Source organism: Anomaloglossus baeobatrachus, chromosome 10, assembly GCF_048569485.1.
Source record: "Anomaloglossus baeobatrachus isolate aAnoBae1 chromosome 10, aAnoBae1.hap1, whole genome shotgun sequence".
NCBI lineage: Eukaryota > Metazoa > Chordata > Amphibia > Anura > Aromobatidae > Anomaloglossus > Anomaloglossus baeobatrachus.
In genome coordinates, this window is record NC_134362.1 from 214,212,062 (window position 1) to 214,226,636 (window position 14,575).

At 49.2% G+C, this 14,575-nt stretch overlaps 1 protein-coding gene across 2 annotated transcripts in view; it reads left to right on the forward strand.

Annotated features, from left to right (window-relative positions):
* The first annotated feature begins 10,734 nt into the window (after positions 1-10,734).
* MATCAP1 (microtubule associated tyrosine carboxypeptidase 1) overlaps positions 10,735-14,575 on the forward strand; it is a 109,634-nt gene continuing 105,793 nt past the window's right edge. The window contains exon 1 of one of the 2 annotated variants that reach the window (XM_075326285.1): positions 10,735-10,816. The gene's annotated coding sequence lies outside the window, so the exon portion shown is untranslated. Of the gene's footprint in view, positions 10,817-10,845; positions 10,973-14,575 lie in introns of those variants that run through there. The other variant, XM_075326284.1, reaches the window with a different exon arrangement.

Genomic DNA, 14,575 nt, shown 5'->3' on the forward strand with positions numbered 1-14,575 from the left:
AGATTGTAGGCTTGGCGGAAGAGGTGTGTCTTCAGGTTCCATTTAAAGCTTTTCAAGGTTGGTGAGAATCTGATATGTTGTGGCAGAGCATTCCAGAGTATGGGGGAGATGCGGGAGAAATCTTGGATGCGATTGTGGGAGGAGGAGATACAATAGGAGTAAAGGAGATCTTGTGAGGATCTGAGGTTGCGTGCAGGTAGGTATCGGGAGACTAGGTCACAGATGTAAGGAGGAGACAGGTTGTGGATGGCTTTGTAGGTCATGGTTACGGTTTTGAACTGGAGTCATTAGGCAATGGGAAGCCAGTGAAGGGATTGGCAGAGAGGAGGGGTCGAGGAGTAGAAGTGGGGAACAGGTGAAATAGTCGCGCAGCATAGTTTAGAATAGATTGTAAGGGTGTAAGACTGTTAGAAGGAAGGCCAGAGAGCTGGCGGTTGCAATAGTCTAGGCAGGAGATAATAAGGGCATGTATTAGGGTTTTTGCAGCTTCTTGGGAAAGGAATGTACGGATCCGGGAAATATTTTTGAGTTGGAGGTGGCAGGAGGTGAAGAGGGCTTGGATATGTGGCTTGAAGGAGAGCAGAGTCTAGAGTTATTCCCAGGCAGCAAGCACGTGGCACTGGGGAGCGTGAGCAGCCACTTACTTTGATGGATAGGTCAGGTGGAGAGTTGAGTGAGGAGGAGAGATAATGAATTCTGTTTTGTCCATGTTCAGTTTTAGAAATCGAGCAGAGAAAAAGGATGAAATAGCAGACAGACATTGTGGGATTCTGGTTAGTAGTGTTGAGGAGAGCCATAAGATGAAATACTTGATTAACCTCTGGACATAGAGCACTGTCAGAAGTGTGTTCAATTAAATCAATTCTCTATACATAAGCCAGTCTCTCTTAAGAGGAAGCCAAGATGGCCCCGATGACATCACAGACCCTACCATCAGCATGGATTTACCAGATGACTTCCCTCCCATCACCATGGTTTCATCCACTGAAGTCAGACCTGCCCATCAACAGCAACACAGATCTCCCCATTGGCTAGACCATGAACTGTCCCACTAAATGGGCATATCTGAACTTGTGTATGCCCCTAGCCTATATCAAGAGGATGCATGCTTCTTCTCTCTCTCTCTTTGGCTGCCATTTTTACTGTGACCAAGAAGAGATTTCATATCCGACTGTGTCTGGTGTGAATTCTTTTACGCATGCACTTGGTCTATACCAATTAGGCCAGGCAGTAGGCAACTAGTGATCTCTGGTTAAGAGTTCACCCTAACAGTAGGGAGATGTCAGGTCCAGAGAGGTAGATCTACGTATCATCAGTATAGAAGTGATACTGAAAGCCGTGGTCCTCTATCACCTGTCCCAGGCCGAAGGTGTAGATGGAGAAAAGCAGGGGTCCCAGAACGGAACCTTGGGGGACACCAACAGATAGGGGGCGAGATGTGGAAGTGGTGTTAGAGTGAGAGACCGTGAGAGTTTGGTCGGTTAGGTATGAGGAGATCCAAGATAGCGCCAAATCTGCGATGCCCAGGAATGAGAATCTGTAGTAGAAGGGAATGGTCTACTGTGTCAAAGGCAGAGGACAGGTCCAGGAGGAGGATGACAGAGTAGTGTCGCTTGGCTTTGGCGGTTAGTAGGTCATTGGTGACTTTAATTAGGGCAGACAGATTGTAGCCGGTCAAAAATGGAGCAGGAGGAGAGGTGGGAGGGCAGTTCAAGATGGACATGCTGTTCCAGTAGTTTTGGGAAAGTGATATGGGGAGTTTGACACACAGGAAGGGGGAAGTGAGGGCTTTTTGAGAATCGGTATGATGGAGGCATGTTAAAGCATGAAGGGAAGATACCAGTTGTTAGTGATAGGTTGAAGAGATGGGTTAGGGCTGGGATGAGGACTGTGGTGAGATTGGGGATGAGGTGGGATGGGAGCGGGTCGAGTGCACAGGTGGTGAGATGTGATCTTGAGAATAGAGTGGAAAGATGGGGGTCATGGGGGAGAAGCTGGATTTGGAGGAAGAGGGCTGAGTAGCTATGATGAGGGGCCGTGGTGATTGCGGGCCAAAGCCTGGTCTGATGTTCTCAATCTGCTTCAAGAAAGCGGCAAAGTCTTCAGCTGAGATGAGAAGAGAGGGAGGTGGTGCTGGTGGACGGAGGAGAGGAGAGGGAGATGGTGCCGGGGGACGGAGGAGAAGAGAGGGAGGTGGTGCTGGGGGACGGAGGAGAAGAGAGGGAGGTGGTGCTGGGGGACGGAGGAGAGGAGAGGGAGGTGGTGCTGGGGGACGGAGGAGAGGAGAGGGAGGTGGTGCCGGGGGACGGAGGAGATAATTGAAAGTGTTGAATAGCTGTTTTGGATTGTGAGATAGAGAGGATATGAGAAGTAGGTTTGTTTTGCAGCAGTGAGTGCAGACTTAAAAGGTGGAGTCATCGAAGTACCAAGAGGTACGAAACAGTCATATGGAGACCTGCACCCGGTTCTCTGCCCGCTTTTTTAATGCACACATGGAATTAAAATAAAGCACTTTTGGGAAACTCACTGGATGTGCCGTGGACTTTCTACTCCTATAGATGCTTGTAAACTTTATCTGAATTCTTTCCACATGCACCGGAGACCCACATAACGGAAGGAACCGACCAGCTCACTCCTCCCTGGCACCGCAAAGAGCTCAGCAAGGTAGTGCAGAACCGCATTCTTGTTTAGCAGACCTGAAAGTGTTCAGGGACTGTTTGTATATGATGAAGTGCTTGGTGAAATGAGACCTCTTCCATCTGCGCTCAGCAATCCTGGAAGTCCATCTCGGTTCTTTAGTCTGACTCGTGTGCCAAAGTTGCCTGTTAATTGTGCAGGTTTTGGTATGTATGAGGGGTGAGGGGGAGGGGGGGGGTGGCTGATTCAAGAGCTGCAGAAATTGTGTTATATAACATGCCAGTAGCATCTGCATCATGTAAAGAAGCAATGTCTGCAAGAGGCAGAAGGGACTGAGAAAGTTAGTGTAAATCAAGGTGTAAAGATTTCTGCGTGGGTATGAAAGTTTGTGGAGGGGGGGGGGTGTACTTGTGTTGAGGAGAGCCATTAGATCAAATACTTAATTAACCTCTTGACAAAGTTATTGTGGGAAATATGTCGATTTACCTTACATAATTCAGGTTTGAGATCATACACATAACACAGATTTGAAGATGGCTGACATTTCCTGTTCTCCACACCTTGGCTGGAATGCAAGGAATGTCCAGATGTAAGAAGACCACTATACAAGGAAAAGACCCCTGCCCAAGCTAGAGGACCAGCCCACAGATAAGATTGTTGAGGAGAGCCATAAGATGAAATACTTAATTAACCTCTGGACATAGAGCATTGTGGGAAATATGTCGATTTGCCTTACATAATTCAGGTTTCAGATCATATACATGACACAGATATAAAAGGTGGCTGTCATTGCCTGTTTCTCCACACCTTGCCTGGAATGCAAGGAATGTCCAGGTGTAAGAAGATACCATATAAGAGAAGATCAACCCAAAGATCAGATGACATTACATACCAGACCATCCAGCATGGATTCACCAGATGACGTCCCTCCCATCACCTTCGCCATGGATCCATCCAATGATGTCATAGACCCGCCTACAATGACGCCTACCAATCAGCTCATGGACTAATACATTGTTCGACCCACTGACCAATGAACACATCCGGACATGCCCCTTTGCAAGGTTATATCAGAGCAAGCTCAGTTGTAATAAAGCAGAGCATGGGCTGACTTCTGTCGAGGAAAGATGAATATCCGACTGTGTCTGATCTCATTTTTCAAGCATGCACTCGACCCACACCAATTCGGCCAGGCAGTAGGCAACTAGTGATCTCTGGTTAAGAGTTCACCTTAACATTATTGGTGCCCAACGTGGAGCCAATAGACGTAGACACCTGAAATCCTGATGAACCGGCAACTGGAATGGCATGACGTGCTGGACACCCCAGGAAACTGATCACTTCCGAACGAGAGTATGGTAGGTCTGCTGATTTTTCATAATCTGTAGTCTTCCCGTGGTCTCGGTGGGGTGTGTGGCACTGATTGCCTGACTGTGTCCGGTTTGTTGGGGTATCTGTTGACGGGCAGACGGGTCTCACGGCTATTGGCCATATTTGATTGCGGAAGAACTGTCACATATTCAGTTGCCTGGTGTCTCTTCTGTATTTGTCTAGAGGGGAGATTGACTGGTAGTTAGGATAGCAAGTGAGTTTTTGAGCGGTGTTTGGAAACGTGGAGGACACTCCATGTAGTACGGTTTTTGGTTGTTGCCTGTCATATGTTTTGCAGTTCTGGTGGAGATTTAAATAGAATTGTGGCTCGAGGCCTAGAGTGAATGACTCGGCGAGAGGCCTAGAGATAAAGCGCAAGTTTTAATTGGTCAGGTTAGGCACGTGTTTTTCACGAGCTCTCAAATTTGTTAACGGAAGTCTGTGTTATAGAGGCTAGTTAACATGTCCTCCAAGAGAGGCAGGTTAATGGGAGCCGGTGTTATAGAGGCTAGTTAACATGTCCTCCAAGAGAGGAAGGTTAATGGGAGCCGGTGTTATAGAGGCTAGTTAACATGTCCTCCACTGAAGGGCTCCATACAGATTTACTAACAAAATGGCCACTGCCAGAATAGCGATTCAGCAAGGAACGGAGTGTGAGACGCAGGGAGCCAGTGACTGAGGAAGGTCTGTGGATAGAGGGCGGTAAGCTTTCTCTGCCATGAGCGCTCTACTCAATAATGGCCCAGGTAACCCATGTGACAAAGGTGTTGGGATGGACAAGATATGGGCAGCACCACTACTCAGTACCCAGGTGGCCAGACACCTCCAGTCTTGTAAGACGTGTGCCTATTAAGGTAGAAAAACTGTAAAGACCTCATAGCAACACCCCCTCATCCGCTCTACTGCTCCGGTGATTGCAGATTAGTCATATACATCTACCATGAGTAGGTTTATATGAGTTTTGTGCGTGTTGTGTGAATTTCTTTTCAGGTCTGCTCTGAAACATATCCAGTGTGGAAAACGTTACTGCTGAAAAACTCATGGTGCTGGTGGTATGTAAAGATGGAGTTCCTAAAAAGCGGTAAAAAGTACATATTCTATAGCACAGGTCATTATAGAGGTCAGTACCTGGGGGTGCCCCTGATGAACCCGTCTGCCATTGTGAAGAGGGGAGAAATACGTTGGGCTTCTTTCATGCTAAGTGTCTGACAAATATGCATTTATTTTATTAGCCTGAGTGTGAATTGGACAGCGGAGAGCCTGTGATTGGACGAGATCTCCTCATGACTTTACCTGGCCTTATTATTATTATATTTATACAGTGGGTACATGTTATACATGTGAGATATTTAATTTCTTTTGGGGTTTGGTTCTTGAATTTGCTGTATCATATTGATTTAAGCTACCAAACAGCTATGTAAATACAGAGTGTGAATATGTAATCTTTGGGAATGAATTGGATATATATAATTGCATATTGACGCCTCTTTATCCCCTGTATCTCACGGTTTCTATATTCCCTCACTGACATTAGCGGCACGTATTAGCTTAGCAGTGTAGGGATAGGGAGGGTGAGCCGTCGGTGAGCGGGGGCGCCAATTCACCTTATAGGGTGCCGACCTCCGCTGCGAGGTAGGGAGAGTTTAGGGCTATTGCCCCAATCCCTGCCCCCTCCTTTATTGGAATATTTAATTGTGTCTATAGTCACATGGGTGGATGTTGTTTGGAATTTTAATGATTATAACATAAACATGTAACGATCCCCAAGATAATGGTGAACGCTGCAAATCATGTAACAAATGTTCGTTTTCCTTTAATAATTAGATCTTTATATAAGATATTTTTGGTTTAGTACCTAGAACGTGATTATATTTCTCACAGATACTGCAGATACAGTGTGATATCCTGACCAGTGATGTACGAGCCGTATACAACTGCCTATATAGTGTGTTATACATGTGTATCCTCCAATTCCAGATCCTAAATCAGTGTCAGGAGCACGTGGTCTCCAGCCAGGAGACTGGGCGACCCTAAAAAGACAAGTCAGAATGAGCCATGAGTCAGAATCAGGTGGGCCGATCCAGCTTATCCCAACCACAGCGACTTCCATGAAGCTTGAGGGAAAACCCATCTGGAGACAACAACCACTGTAAAGAGTCCATCGTACCAGCAGAATGAGGGTCACAACACACATAGTGCTGGATTATCACACATAGAACTTTATGGAGAATTTCTAGATTGGGGTTGATACATGGGAAATAACCATAAGGGAACAATGGGTACAGGAACATTACACAAATAAGGGCTCATGGTGGGAAAGACATTATTTGACCTGAACCAATCAATTATTTTAAGGGTTTAAGTGACTTTTTAAGGATAACATACACTTGTAGGTAACTGGTATTGTTTTATTTGTTGGTATTTGAAGCCGTAAAAGTGCTACTCTGTGTTACTGAAGGTAATCGGATCCATGTGTAAGGGAAATCTTGTTAAAGGCCTCCTGGTGGTAGATTATAGACCCCAGACAAGAAGAGATCCATTAGTGTTGTGATACAATTAGGTGTATTAAGGTAGAAAAGTCTCGAAGATGCGGACAGCACTCGGATATTGACTGAGAATCAGTCTTTCAGAAACAGTAACGCTAAAAGCTGCAGCATAACAGTAAGAAGCTTATTCTTACAATTGCCTTACTCTTTCTAATCGATTAATCTCGAAATCTGAGTGAGCTCGTCAGCATTAAATAGTCTGTTCTAGTTACCTTTACCTCTGTGAACTGTGTGTGCGGGATGTGATCAACTCTCTGATTAACAGTCTGTACCAGCGGGGGCAAAGGCTTAGCATTGCTTGTATAGCGGATAGCAAAATGAAAAAGTTGCAGTTAAAGCATTAGAGCTGATGTGTTAGAGGACCACGGTAGGGTCAGAAGGTTAATAAAGTATTTAGGGGGGACTGTTGAGGAGAGCCATAAGATGAAATACTTAATTAACCTCTGGACATAGAGCATTGTGGGAAATATGTCGATTTGCCTTACATAATTCAGGTTTCAGATCATATACATGACACAGATATAAAGGTGGCTGACATTGCCTGTTTTTCCACACCTTGCCTGGAATGCAAGGAATGTCCAGGTGAAAGAAGATACCATATAAGAGAAGATCAACCCAAAGATCAGATGACATTACAGACCAGACCATCCAGCATGGATCCACCAGATGACGTCCCTCCCATCACCATCACCATGGATCCATCCAATGATGTCATAGACCTGCCTACAATGACGCCTACCAATCAGCTCATGGACTAATACATTGTTCGACCCACTGACCAATGAACACATCCGGACATGCCCCTTTGCAAGGTTATATCAGAGCAAGCTCAGTTGTAATAAAGCAGAGCATGGGCTGACTTCTGTCGAGGAAAGATGAATATCCGACTGTGTCTGATCTCATTTTTCAAGGATGCACTCGACCCACAACAATTAGGCCAGGCAGTAGGCAACTAGTGATCTCTGGTTAAGAGTTCACCTTAACAAGATGACACCATGAATTCATCCACTGGAGTCAGACCTGCCCATCAACAGCAACACAGATCTCCCCATTGGCTAGCCCATGAACTGTCCCACTAAATGTGCATATCTGAACTTGTGTATGCCCCTAGCCTATATCAGAGGACGCATGTTCTGTACTGCGCTCTTTGGCTGCCATTTTTACTGTGATCAAGAAGAGATTTCACATCCGCCTGTGTCTGGTGTGAGTTCTTTACGCATGCACTTGGTCCGCACCAATTAGGCCAGGCAGTAGGCAACTAGTGATCTCTGGTTAAGAATTCACCCTAACACTTGGAGAAGAGAGGGAAGAGAATGTGAGTAGTTGTGGTCAGACAGGGGGAGAGGTGAGTTAGAGAGGTTAGATAGGGAACAGAGGCGAGTGAAGATGAGGTCCAGCGTGTGGCCCATGATGATGGTGGGGATGTCAGTGGAAAGGAAAAGTAGCCAGGTGGTGAAATGATGCCCAGCCCAGGGCGGCGGTAAATTACAGCCAGTTGAGAGTTGGAGGGGAAATAGATGTGGATGGAGTGCACCTCAAAAGAAAGGAGAGTATTGGAGTGTGGCAGTGGAATTGGGTAGTGAAGGATTTTTTCTGACAGGAGAAAACCAACTCCTCCACTATGCTTGTTACTGGGGTAGAGGGGGGGGAGGGTGTGAAAGAGAGATGGAGATCACCGTAAGAAAGTGCGTCAGAAGAGGCGGCGTCAGAGGGGGGGAGCCGGGAGAGGGGGGGAGCCGGGAGAGGCGGCGTCAGAGGGGGGGAGCCGGGAGAGGGGGTGAGCCGGGAGAGGCGGCGTCAGAGGGGGGAGCCGGAAGAGGCGGCGTCAGAGGGGGGAGCCGGAAGAGGCGGCGTCAGAGTGGGTGATGCCGAGGAGGGAGAGTTTCTTATAGGCAGAGCGCGCGTTAGAGGGAATGGGCCGGGTGAAGGAGTTGGAACACTGGTGGAAATTTGTCATAGATTGTGGATAGAGGTTAGCAGTGACTGTGGGATGTGGTGAGGAGGGCCAGGATTGGGAGAGATGTCCCCAGCAGTGAGGAGCAGTTACACACATACCAGAAATAGACAAGTGCAGCACACACAAGGGACATGAACCAGTCCACAGAGAAGTTTTGTAAGACTTTCAGCAGTTGAAGGGTTAATGAGAAAACAACACAGATAAACTGTTACATTACACAGGGTGAATAAAGTGGGGGGAGGAGTTGCACTAGGGCCCGGGGGAAGAGTCACGCACGGGCATGGGGGAGGAGGTGTGCGCGGGGGAGGAATCACGCTCGGGCATGGGGGAGGAGGTGTGCGCGGGGGGGGAGAGATGCGGGGGAGGAGGCGCTCTCTGGCACGTTCAGGGGGAGGAGGCATGCTCATGGGAGGAGATGGTTGGGGGAGGAGGCGCTCTCTGGCACGTTCAGGGGGAAGAGGCATGCTCATGGGAGGAGATGGTTGGGGGAGGAGGCGCGCTTGGACTCAGGGGAAAAGGTGCGCTAGGGCGCGGGGGAAGAGTTGTGGTTGGACTTGGGGGAGGAGGCACGCTTGGACTCCAGAGAGGAGGCGTGCTCGGACGTGGGAAGGAAACGGTCTGGGCGAAAGGAGTTGGGGGAGGAGTCACGCTCGGGCATGAGGGAGGAGGTGTGCGCGGGGGGAAAGATGCGGGGGAGGAGTCGCGCTCGGGCATGTTCAGGGGGAGGAGGCATGCTCAGGGGAGGAGATGGGGAGGAGATGCGCTCGGGGAGGTGTGCTTGGACTTGGGAGGAGGCGCGCTTGGGCACGGGGGAGGAGTTGCGCTCGTAGGAGGTGAGCTAGGGCGCAGGGGAGGAGTCGCGCTTGGACTCGGGGGAAGAGTCGTGCTGGGACTCGGGGGAAGAGTCGCGCTTAGACTCGGGGGAAGAGTCGCGCTTGGACTCGGGGGAAGAGTCGCGCTTGGACTCGGGGGAAGAGTCGCGCTTGGACTCGGGGGAGGAGACGGTCTGGCGGGGGAGGAGACGGTCTGGCGGGGGAGGTGACGGTCTGGCGGGGGAGGAGGCGCGCTCTGAGGAGGTGAGCTAGGGCGCAGGGGAGGAGTCGCACTTGGACTCGGGGGAGAAGGTGGGGGAGGAGTCGCGGTTGGACTCGGGGGAGGAGACGGTCTGGCGTTGGAGGAGGCGCGCTCGGGTGCGGGGAAGGAGACTGGGCGAAAGGAGTTGCGCTAGGGTTAGGAGACTCACTCGGGTGCGGGGGAGGAGGTGCGCGCAGGGGAGGAGTCGCACTCTGGCATGGGGGAGGAGGTGCGCGCAGGGGAGGAGTCGTGCTAGGGTGCGGGGGAGGAGTCGCACTCTGGCATGGGGGAGGAGGTGCGCGCAGGGGAGGAGTCGTGCTAGGGTGCGGGGGAGGAGTCGCACTCTGGCATGGGGGAGGAGGTGCGCGCAGGGGAGGAGTCGTGCTAGGGTGCGGGGGAGGAGTCGCACTCTGGCATGGGGGAGGAGGTGCGCGCAGGGGAGGAGTCGTGCTAGGGTGCGGGGGAGGAGTCGCACTCTGGCATGGGGGAGGAGGTGCGCGCAGGGGAGGAGTCGTGCTAGGGTGCGGGGGAGGAGTCGCACTCTGGCATGGGGGAGAAGGTGCGCGCAGGGGAGGAGTCGTGCTAGGGTGCGGGGGAGGAGTCGCACTCTGGCATGGGGGAGGAGGTGCGCGCAGGGGAGGAGTCGTGCTAGGGCGCGGGGGAGGAGTCGCACTCTGGCATGGGGGAGGAGGTGCGCGCAGGGGAGGAGTCGTGCTAGGGTGCGGGGGAGGAGTCGCACTCTGGCATGGGGGAGGAGGTGCGCGCAGGGGAGGAGTCGTGCTAGGGCGCGGGGGAGGAGTCGCACTCTGGCATGGGGGAGGAGGTGCGCGCAGGGGAGGAGTTGTGCTAGGGCGCGGGGGAGGAGTCGCACTCTGGCATGGGGGAGGAGGTGCGCGCAGGGGAGGAGTCGTGCTAGGGCGCGGGGGAGGAGTCGCACTCTGGCATGGGGGAGGAGGTGCGCGCAGGGGAGGAGTCGTGCTAGGGCGCGGGGAGGAGTCGCACTCTGGCATGGGGGAGGAGGTGCGCGCAGGGGAGGAGTCGTGCTAGGGTGCGGGGGAGGAGTCGCGGTAGGGCGAGGGGCAGCTCCACAGAGGTCGCAGGTGCTGCCTGTTACTATGGAGATTCCCGCACATATCCTGTAGATGAGGCCGCCTCTCCGCGCTCCTCACCGGACACACCGGACAGGCACCAGGAGGCGGTTGAATGATACGTTCAACTTTCACTTTGCAGAGTACGTAAAAGCGTGAGGACGTCACTGACTTGGCTCCACCCACTGATACCGCGGAAGTCCGTGCAGCCGCTGTCACGTGTCTCCCTGTACCGGCCTGGGCCTTTGTCCAGAGTCACGTGGTGTAACTGCTGCCGGAAGCCAAGTATGCCGGTGCAGGTACTACTGAGGGCGCGGGCGGGCGTATTTATACGGTGCTGGGGGCGGGGTGTCCGTCACTTACTAACCCTCCTCGCATGTCAATACGCCACACCGGTGTGAGGGCTGCGGGGGGCTTCCGGGCTCCGGTGTGAGGGCTGCGGGGGGCTTCCGGGCTCCGGTGTGAGGGCTGCGGGGGGCTTCCGGGCTCCGGTGTGAGGGCTGCGGGAGGCTTCCGGGCTCCGGTGACTCCGGTGTGAGGGCTGCGGGGGGCTTCCGGGCTCCGGTGTGAGGGCTGCGGGGGGCACCGGGGCGTGCAGCTGCATTGTTTGCATGTTATATACATGGTGTGTATCCTTGGGAGAGATAATGTGTAGATAACGAAGGCGTGTGTACAAGTGCTTCTCTATAGATACCGTAAGAATATCCTCACAGCATGTGTGTAATGACTCTATATATAATAGATAGGAATAGATCCCTCTGTGTGTAATGACTCTATATATAATAGATAGGAATAGATCCCTGTGTGTAATGACTCTATATATAATAGATAGGAATAGATCCCTGTGTGTAATGACTCTATATATAATAGATAGGAATAGATCCCTCTGTGTGTAATGACTCTATATATAATAGATAGGAATAGATCCCTGTGTGTAATGACTCTATATATAATAGATAGGAATAGATCCCTGTGTGTAATGACTCTATATATAATAGATAGGAATAGATCCCTGTGTGTAATGACTCTATATATAATAGATAGGAATAGATCCCTGTGTGTAATGACTCTATATATAATAGATAGGAATAGATCCCTGTGTGTAATGACTCTATATATAATAGATAGGAATAGATCCCTGTGTGTAATGACTCTATATATAATAGATAGGAATAGATCCCTGTGTGTAATGACTCTATATATAATAGATAGGAATAGATCCCTGTGTGTAATGACTCTATATATAATAGATAGGAATAGATCCCTGTGTGTAATGACTCTATATATAATAGATAGGAATAGATCCCTCTGTGTGTAATGACTCTATATATAATAGATAGGAATAGATCCCTCTGTGTGTAATGACTCTATATATAATAGATAGGAATAGATCCCTCTGTGTGTAATGACTCTATATATAATAGATAGGAATAGATCCCTGTGTGTAATGACTCTATATATAATAGATAGGAATAGATCCCTGTGTGTAATGACTCTATATATAATAGATAGGAATAGATCCCTGTGTGTAATGACTCTATATATAATAGATAGGAATAGATCCCTGTGTGTAATGACTCTATATATAATAGATAGGAATAGATCCCTGTGTGTAATGACTCTATATATAATAGATAGGAATAGATCCCTGTGTGTAATGACTCTATATATAATAGATAGGAATAGATCCCTCTGCGTGTAATGACTCTATATATAATAGATAGGAATAGATCCCTGTGTGTAATGACTCTATATATAATAGATAGGAATAGATCCCTTTGCGTGTAATGGCTCTATATATAATAGATAGGAATAGATCCCTCTGCGTGTAATGGCTCTATATATAATAGATAGGAATAGATCCCTCTGCGTGTAATGGCTCTATATAATAGGAATAGATCCCTCTGCGTGTAATGACTCTATATAATAGGAATAGATCCCTCTGTGTGTAATGACTCTATATAATAGATAGGAATAGATCCCTCTGCGTGTAATGACTCTATATATAATAGGAATAGATCCCTCTGCGTGTAATGACTCTATATATAATAGGAATAGATCCCTCTGCGTGTAATGGCTCTATATAATAGGAATAGATCCCTGTGTGTAATGACTCTATATAATAGATGGGAATAGATCCCTCTGCGTGTAATGACTCTATATAATAGATCGGAATAGATCCCTCTGTGTGTAATGGCTCTATATAATAAGAATAGATCCCTCTGCGTGTAATGACTCTATATAATAGATAGGAATAGATCCCTCTGTGTGTAATGACTCTATATAATAGATAGGAATAGATCCCTCTGTGTGTAATGACTCTATATAATAGATAGGAATAGATCCCTCTGTGTGTAATGACACAAACAGTGCCACCACTTTCTACTACACCACTCTCACATCAGCTATTGATTCAGTCGCTCCCCTTGTGAACGGCAGAGCAAGACGAATCAATAGACAGCCCTGGCACAACAGCCTCACTAAAAAACTGCGGCAAGTGTCTAGGGCCGCAGAGCGGCGCTGGAAGAAAACGCACTCCCAGGAAGACTTCACCACATTCAAAAATACAATTCACACATTTCGCTTGGCCCTTACCTCGGCTAAACAGGAATACTTCAGAAACCTCATATCCTCTTTAACACACAACCCCAAACAGCTATTTAACACTTTTACCTCCCTCCTTCGCCCACCGCTGCCCCCTCCAACCTCCCTCATCTCCGCAGAAGAATTTGCCACATATTTCAAAGAAAAGATCGACCAAACCAGACAAGTCTTTTCTGCTGAACCACCACAACCCCTTTATATAACAGACCACTGCCCCTCCCCCATAAACTTCCTCCCCACTATCACCGAAGGAGAGCTTGCACATCTTCTCTCAAAAGCGCACCTCACCACCTGCGCACTTGACCCCATCCCATCCCACCTCCTCCCCAACCTCACCACTATCCTTATTCCCGCCTTATCCCATCTCTTCAACCTATCTTTAACAACTGGTACCTTCCCTTCTGCCTTTAAACATGCAACAGTCACACCTATCCTAAAGAAACCTTCCCTCGACCCAACCTCTGCTGCCAGCTATCGCCCCATATCGCTACTCCCACTTGCCTCAAAACTCCTGGAACAGCACGTCCATGCTGAAATTTCCTCCCACCTCTCCTCTAACTCTCACTTTGACAACCTACAGTCCGGCTTCCGTCCACATCATTCCACTGAAACTGCCCTGACTAAAATCACAAATGACTTACTTACCGCCAAAGCTAACAACCACTTCTCTGTACTCCTACTTCTAGACCTATCCTCAGCCTTTGACACTGTTGACCACTCCCTGCTACTACAGATCCTCTCTTCCCTTGGTGTCAGAGACCTCGCCCTCTCTTGGATCTCTTCATACCTCTCCAACCGCACTTTCAGTGTCTCCCACTCCCACACAACCTCTACATCCCGTCCTCTCTCTGTTGGCGTCCCTCAAGGCTCTGTCCTGGGACCATTACTTTTTTCTATCTATACATTTGGCCTGGGACAACTCATAAAGTCCCATGGCTTCCAGTACCACCTATATGCTGATGACACTCAGATCTACCTCTCTGGTCCAGATGTCACATCTCTGCTGTCCAGAATCCCAGAGTGCCTATCTGCTATATCTTCCTTCTTTTCCTCTCGCTTCCTAAAGCTCCATGTGGCCAAAACTGAACTGATCATCTTTCCTCCATCTCCCCTGCACTCTCCACCTGATCTATCTATTACAATTAATAACATCACGCTCTCCCCAGCACCCAAAGTTCGGTGCCTCGGAGTGACCTTTGACTCTGCCCTGTCCTTCATACCACACATCCAATCCCTCACCACCTCCTGCCGTCTTCAACTCAAAAATATTTCCAGAATCCGCCCTTTTCTCAATCCCC